Source organism: Leopardus geoffroyi, chromosome X (genome assembly GCF_018350155.1).
Source record: "Leopardus geoffroyi isolate Oge1 chromosome X, O.geoffroyi_Oge1_pat1.0, whole genome shotgun sequence".
NCBI lineage: Eukaryota > Metazoa > Chordata > Mammalia > Carnivora > Felidae > Leopardus > Leopardus geoffroyi.
In genome coordinates, this window is record NC_059343.1 from 120,667,950 (window position 1) to 120,676,399 (window position 8,450).

Sequence of the window (8,450 nt, forward strand, 5' to 3'; positions counted from 1 at the left end):
AGGATTCCCTCTAGCAAACAGCCTTCCTTTCAGATCAGGTCAGCCTTCATTTTCACATTGGCTCTCCATATGCCAGAACTCTGTAGCCTGGAAATGTACTCAACACCAGCATCTGCTCTTGTCGGGTATTGTTCTATTTGATTCCAATGGAACTGAGTGTGCAGTCCAGGACATAGGGGGTAAATGAGAGAGGTTTTCAGGGAGTATGCTCATCACTGTACACAAAAATTGCAGTGTGCTAATGGAATTTAAATATCAAGAACAGAGAGGAATCTCAAGGCTTCGTGGAGGTGATGAAGAATCATGAATTTGAAAAGACAGAGTCTGTTTAGTTCACTACAACACACAGTGAGTACCAACTATATGCTAGGTTATTTGGGGGCCAGGCTCTTCTACAGCTATTATCTCACATAATCCCCTCCACAGTACTGGGGGGCTATCGTTTTTAGATGAAGTGACACAGAGGATAATCAAATGGCCCAATGTGACCCACCAAGGGAATGAAACAGCTGGGATTCAAACTAATTGGGTCTGGAGCCAGACTCTGACATCCTTCCTTGGCACTTTAGTTATTTGGGTGACATGTTTATCTGTTTTGTGAAAAGAAATCAATTCTGATTTTATGAATGCTACCTCCTCTCTTTTCTTTCATAGGTTTTGGCTATAGTGGCAGGTTGTTCATAAGTGGTGGGTTGACTTTACTTTCAGACATAAATGTTGAGCTTTCAAAAGAGAGTCTAATCCCTATAGGTCTATAAAAGCAGTCTTTAAACAGGCTCTCCCAAGTTAAATAAGGTATGACAGACGGCAACATACCGTGACAATATAATAATGACGTAAACAAAAATACCCCCCCCAAAATGGTATTTGTTTCGCAAAATAAAAACAAGTTCTGAAGGTTACTCTTTTTAAATTTACATGAAAGCAAACAGGATCCAAAATTACCTCCATGGGCTAAAATGATAGAACAGTAAATTTAGCAATGCAAAAGTTAACATAACTAAATGTGAACCCAGTAACTGGACCAAAATGAAATAAAACAAGCAGCAGTATTGCCTAAGTCTGGAAATAAGGATATTTGACCAACCAAGAACTGTTGTTTTTAAAGGTTTATCATTTTCTGCAAGCCCAGAATAGTCAACAGTGTGACAAAATTGCTGAGTAGCGATTATGATTTTACATTATATCAGAAGAAGTACCGTATGCGTAACAAGAGAAATGACAGTCTATTGTGTGAGGACCAGGCCTTACCTAATGCTTTGACTTAGTGTTTAATTCCACATTCTGAAATGCTGACATGCTAGATTACATCTGGAGGTAAATGTGGTAAATGGTCAGGATGGTAGAGAGTCTGGAATCCTTGGCAATGGAAAAACTGAAGCTGTCCAGAAAAGAAAGAAATCAGCAGGGGCAATATTAATGTCTTCAACTATTTAAGGGAGTATTATGCAAAAAGAACGGAGTGGCTGTGATTCAAGAGGGACAAACTGGATCCTAGCTCACTGGGTGAAAATTGTAATATGGTAGATTTTTTCCTGACATTCAAATAAACTCTACACCAGTTAGAATAGGCCAAAAGGACCTAAATGAGAAAAAGGACTTGGAAATCTCTAGAGGTCAGATAACCATTTACCAAAAATCAGAGTGTTACTCTAGAGGAAAGATCAGGCTTGGAAAATTTCAAAGGAAATTTCTGGTTCTGAGTCTCAGTATTCCTATCAGGTCTGCCCAGCAGGTATCTGAGTACAGCCTCCAAGATGTATGGGGACTCTGTCTCGTAATGTAAACTTTATAGAACTGCATGGAAAAAATGATACACCAAAAAAGAAGAGTAGGTGACATACAAATAGGGCTGGAATCATTTCAGCAACTGTCTTTAGAAGCACCGAGTCTCCTGAACTGGGGATAAGGGTAGGATAAGGAGAGAACTGTAAAAAGTTACACTCCCTCTATTAAGAGCACAGTCCAGTGCATGAGGTTTAGCTCTCACTAGGTGGAAAAGAAGCATCGTGAATGCGCAAAGATCATGAGAATCGTGGACAATTCTACATGGTTGGCAACAGTGGTTATGGCTGAGAAGCTGAGCCACTGAGGGAGAACCGGAGCTAGGAATTTGGAAGGCTAGCACGTGACAGCAAGAAGGATGCCTCTGAAGCCGAAGCTGCCTTTGGAAGAAAAGAGAACAGAGGAATGAATAGACGAGACTTTGCAACAGTCCTGAAATACTGTGAACTAGAGTTGATGAACGGCCCAGGTGCTGAGGTCCGAATGTGGAGTGGCTTGTTGGCACGGGAAGCAAGATGACAGACGACGTTTGCTTGAGAAAACGCGAGAGGAAAGGAGGAACGATGACTGCTTCCTTCCGAATACAAGGGGTAGAGGAAAGGAATTAAGAGTATCTGAAGAAGAACTGGAAGGGAGTAATTAGTCCATGGAAGTCTATCATGTTTAGGGAAGCCACTGAGAACCAGGTAATACGGTCTGAGCCATCGGTATCCGTAGCAACCGGTGACACAAACAGACTTCTGGGAATGGACTCTAGTTTTACTTGGGTGGCTACAGAAGCCTTTCCGAATATGCTAGAAAAACCTATTGAAGCAAAGCTTCCGGGCCCGATGGAGAGACACGGTTTGCAGAACCATGAAAACAACCCATTGTGCTTATGTATACGTCGCAAAATAAAGAGGGGGAGGCAGTGGACAGGGGAGGGGGGTAGGTACACACACTGAACCCCACGAAGTGTCAGGAACGTGCTAGGCATTTTCACAGACATCTCATTTAATCCTCCCGTGGACAATATGACAAAAGTATCATCAACCACATTTTATGTAGAAGGAAACAGGCTCACATAGGCAGAGACCTGCCTAATGGTAAGAGAAAAAAAGCCACGTTTCCAATCTCGTCTCTGTGAGAAGGTCACAGAGCGGTTGAAAATGGAAACAAAGTATGAATGGAAAAAAAATGTCTTGGTAGGAAATGCAGTACAGGAGGGAATATTAGACTCCAGATCCATGGTCATATAAAGAGAGAGCAAGAAAGTGATTTAAAAACTACACAAGCAAGGTAGGATGAAGAGCAATTGGCAGTGCATCCCAGGCTTACTTCCCCAGACCTGAGCCATCATCGTGGACCGGGCATAAATGAAGAATATTAAAGACAAAGGGTTCTGGTACTAACGGCAGTCGGCAGCTGCATCACTCAGCAACTCGCCTCCTTTTCCGTCCCAGCTCCTAATAGCAACAACAGACCCGGCGCGAGGCACTGGCAATCAAAAGGGGGAACGACCCAAAGTGGAGGCTGGGCAAATCCCCAAGGAAGAAAACAAAGACACAGCAATAGCTTCAAAGAGGTCAGAAAAAGCCCAAGAAAGAAGTAAAACGCAGCTTGTAAAGACACAAAAGGGACAGAGAACAAATAAGCATTGAAAAGAAAACGTGCTTCCCTGGAGTGGCTGCAGAGGCAAGCTATGCAAGTCAGTACACACAGATCCGAGTATAGATGCCAACGCTTGGAAAAGGGGTCTGGATGCTTTAGGAAGTACGGTGCCCCACTGCTCTAACAATTACAGTGATTAAGTAATACAGAGCCCCAATTACTTTTGTGAGGAAATAGCAGCACTGCATAAAGGCAGTACGAGCTGCTGTCTCGCCAGGAGAGACCAGAGCTGGTGTCGCGGACCCAGGAACTTAGGAGATTTTCCATCTAACCCTCTTATTTTCAGATACGGAAACGAGGATGCCGAGAGGTTGAATTATACCATGCCCCCTTTAAAGGATTATTCAGGATGGTACGAACCTGTAAATAACAGGAAGACAGAGAACTGCTCCTGTCAAGACCATGGCTGAACATTGGAATTGGGAAGTCCCAGGGCACCTGGGTGGCTCAGTCAACTGAGCGTCCCTATCTTGATTTCGGCGCAGGTCATGATCTCACAGTTCATGGGATTGAGCCCCACATCTTGCCAGTGTCAGCGCGGAGCCTGCTTGAGATTCTCTCTCCCCCTCTCTCTCTTTGCCCCTCCCCTGCTCGCACTCTGTCTCTCTGCAAATTAACATGAAAAAATCGTTATTAAAAAAATAAAAAATAAACAAACAAGGGCGCCTGGGTGGCTCAGTCAGTTTGGTGTCCAACTTCGCCTCAGTTCGTGATCTCAAAGCCCACATTGGGCTCTTTGCTGTCAGTGCAGAGCCACTTTAGATTCTCTGTCCCCTCTCTCTCTGCACCTCCCCCACTTGTGCTCTCCTTCACTCTCTGTCAAAAACAAAAACATCTAAATAAAATAAATAAATAAATAAATAAATAAATAAATAAATAAATAAATAAAAATCCCAACCCAAAGACTCCCAGTGCAAGCCCCTCACACCTTCAGCCTGCAAAGAGGAACATTCTTTCTAAAGGCAACATGAAAATGACAAAGAAAAATGAGGTTGATGCTAAAACTCTTTGAATTTAAGTGAAAAAAGAGTAAGAAAGTTCAAAAACGGCATAGAAAGGAAAGAAAAAAATTTTTAAACGCAGCTGATCTGGTCGTCAGTGTAAAAAGCAGAGATAAACAAGTCATTGTGAGTGTGTTAATATCATCTTGACTGTACTGCAGATCAGTGTATTTTATGATTTATTCAAAGCTTTCTCTTTTTTCTTTACTTGCTACGCTGTGATTTTCTAAGACTCACACATGGAGCGGGAACACTGATCAACAAGGGCAAAGTAAGATAACCTAGGACTGCAAAATAAAATGCATCTACCTCTAATTTCCTACGCGCTGGGGGCAAAAACAAAAAAACAGAAACAAAAAAGAAAACCAGAATCCATGTTCTGATCAAAACCATCATGCCAGCTTGGGTCAGGTGTGGTCAGGCTAAATTGAACTCAGAATTACTCCCAGCAGAGGGGAAAGTGTTTGCTAAGAAGAAATGTGCTTGTATTAAACTGCATGCCACCTGCTTCTTCTGACAAAGACTGCACATTATGAAACAAGCGTGAAAGCTCCTGTGGATTGTCAGTTACCCTGGAAAACATTACAACGAAACTCTAATTTGTTGTTATCAATTCTGTCGATTACATTAAAGAGAACATTACTGTGTGGCCTGGCTTTCTGGATGTTTCTGCCTTCTGACCGACGGGCCACAAAACTAGTGCGGCCCAGTGGGCAGGATCTTCTGAGTTCAAAGTCACCATCAGTGATTTCTAAATTCAACTACAAATCGGTCCAAATCATGCTGAGCCTGACCCAACAATAATCACAGGGCAGACAGTTTTCAAACGGAAGAACTGGCCGATGCAATGAAACCCTAGCCCCTCTGTCTGGGGGCCAGTGGCCATTTCATGACGAAAAGGCTACAGCACGAAAACTGGCAAATGATGCCTAGGGATGTTTACCCTCTGGTCTTCGTGACTGCTCTAGGCTTCAAAGAAGGGACTCAGGTACTCCCTTGCTGTTCACAGCCTTGGCTCTGAACTATTCCATTATTTTCAATCCACGTGATTTCTAAACACCTTCTGCAGTCACTGCCTCTTTTGACTCTACCTCAGACTAGATGTCTGGGCATGGTCTTCTTGGTGCCTCTTCATCCGGGATTCAGGTTCTGCTTCTGGCTACACTGGTTTGGGTAGAAATCCCCTCCCAGTTGGACCAGGTCCTGTGAGGGCCAATCTTGGTCATATGGCCTCACTGCCTTCCCCCTTCTGCCACCTCAGGCAGCAGCCCGTCCAAGTTGCCAACCAACATGGAAGGGGAAATAAGGCAGGAAAGAGCTGGCTTTCTGCCAGTCTTCACATTAAAGCTCCTACCGGGTTGGATTTACTGCTGGCAAAGTTACCCAGTAAAATCGTTATCACTGGCTACCAGGTCACCCATTCGTTGTTATCACTCGGTTTTCTAGACCTACGTTTTGGTCTCTGAGACCACATCCCCTGCCTTTTCACATTCTTGAGGGAAGCACCAAACTTCTGTTCTTCTGAGCTCTTCTGGTGATTCTTAAACAAAAGATCCCCAGTTAATGTCATCTATATACACACACCATTTTCTCAGATCTTTCTTTGGATAATTACGCTGGTGGTGTGTGTAGGGGGTGGTACTTCCTCTCCATTTCAATGGGGAAACTGCCTGGTTTTATCAACCTTAGGTACCAGAGTATCCTAGATCGTGTCCTTAGAAGGGCAGAGGCAAGTTGATCTTCGTGATGACCCTGTGTGACCGGCCTGTGACATCTGGCAAGTTTCCAGCTGAGGCCAACTCTTCAGATGTTCCCAGGTGAATGGGATTTTTGGCAGACAAAGAAGAGGGTGAGTGATGCTTCTGGCAATGAAAAAAGCATATCCCTGGGGCGCCTGGGTGGCGCAGTCGGTTAAGCGTCCGACTTCAGCCAGGTCACGATCTCGCAGTCCGTGAGTTCGAGCCCCGCGTCAGGCTCTGGGCTGATGGCTCAGAGCCTGGAGCCTGTTTCCGATTCTGTGTCTCCCTCTCTCTCTGCCCCTCCCCCGTTCATGCTCTGTCTCTCTCTGTCCCAAAAATAAATAAACGTTGAAAAAAAAAATTTAAAAAAAAAAAAAAAAAAAAGAAAAAAGCATATCCCAGGTACAGAGGTTCCAAAGGACAAGGTGTGTTCAGAAACTAATACTCCTTTGTGGCTGGAGCAGGGGGTGGTGAGTGGGGACAGCACAGCATTCGAAGTCTGAGAACGAACTTGGAAAGGTCAATGGACTGCAAATGACGAACACACTGAGTGCAGTGTTGCACTTTAGCCCTTACTCTGCGGGCAACAGGAAGCCACTCATATGTCTGAGCCGAGAAACGGCAAGATTAGAAAGACCACTGGGGGAGGGGGGCGCCTAGGTGGCTCACTCGGTTAAGCATCTGACTTCAGCTCAGGCCACGATCTGACAGTTTGGGAGTTCAAGCCCCATATGGGACGCTGCCATCAGTGCAGAGTCTGCTTCAGATCCTCTGTCTCCCTCTCTCTCTTCCCCTCCCCTGCTCTCTCTCTCTCAAAAATAAACATTTAAAGAAATTTTTTTAATTAAAAAAAAAAAAAGACCACTTGAGTCACAGGGAAGAGGATACCCTGGAGGGAGGATGAGACTGAGGTCAGGTACACCAGTTAGGGAACAATGGAGACTAAGGCGATGTTTAATGAAGGGCAGTTCCACAAACCCGAAGGAAGGACGAACTAAGATCCAAAACTACCACACACAAGCTAGGCAACCTTGTAAAACATTAACCTTTGGCCCCTTCCTTGCAAAATGGAGATCCCAGTCCTGCTTCCTTAACGGAGATGCAGTGGGGACTGAAGGACACCATCTTCCGCAAATGCGGAACTGACAGAAAAGCGTTCTAGAAACAAAAAGAACGATTACTGATAATGGTATCAAAAGAGTTTACATTTATATATTAATCGCCAGTCAGGTCCAGCTCTGTACGCCCTGGGAGTTCTTCCCGCCTTCCGCCAAGCCTCAAGTCCATGATGATCGCACGGAGTGACTACACTGCTGCAACAACCTGAGGGAGTGGGTCCCCTCCACTCTGTGTGCTCTGCCTTCTTCATTTACTTCTCTATACTCTTCCTTCCTCTCATTCCCGTCCCTCTGGCCTTCTTCCTCTCGGGTGGACTCCCTGCTTCCTTCCCTCTGCCATTCCACATGCTCCCAGTTTCCCCTGGCAGCCCACCGCCTCCCCTCCCCCACATCCCCGCCAGACCACCCTCCACTCTGCCAGCCTTAGATCGGGCTGCCGTTTACTCATCCACGCCTGTGCCCCTGCTCTGTGGCTCTCTGTGCTCCGGAAGAGCCGCCTGGCAGAGACCACGTTCTCCCTCCTCCTACCAGATGCACTCAACGGCAAGAGCCTCAGGTAAATGAGGACCTGGTCCCTTGCAGCTGGGCTGCTCTAAGGGGTAAAATCTGTCCTGCCTGGCCTAGACTCTCTGAGCATCCTGAAACACAGGAGTAAGAGGACAAGAGCATGAGTAGCACTTACATATACGATCTCATCTCATCCTGAAGGCATCGCCACGAAGTGGGTTATATACATGCTACAAATGAATGAAGCCAAGGGAATCACAGGGCAAGAAACTTGATGAAGTTCTTCAAGGAAGATACAGTAGTCCCTGCAGTTTCTATAGCCCTTCATAGTACAAGTGGATGCTGGCCACCTCAGGGAGTGGGAATCAGAGAGTAGACCTTATTACACACATGCAAAACGGTCTTTCAATCACAATCCACTCAAAAGTGACAGTTAGGATGTTTCACCTTCAAAATAACAGGAGTTTGTAATACGAGTTTCTTATAGGAGTTTGGATTCCCTTTGCCATGAATGAAAGCAAACCAACCCAAACGGTGTTCAGCAAAAGCAGAACTCGTCGGCTCACATACCTGCCAAGTTCAGGAGTAAGGGGGTCTTACAGCATGGCTGGATTCACGGTAAAATAATGGATGTCACGGGGCGTCTGGGT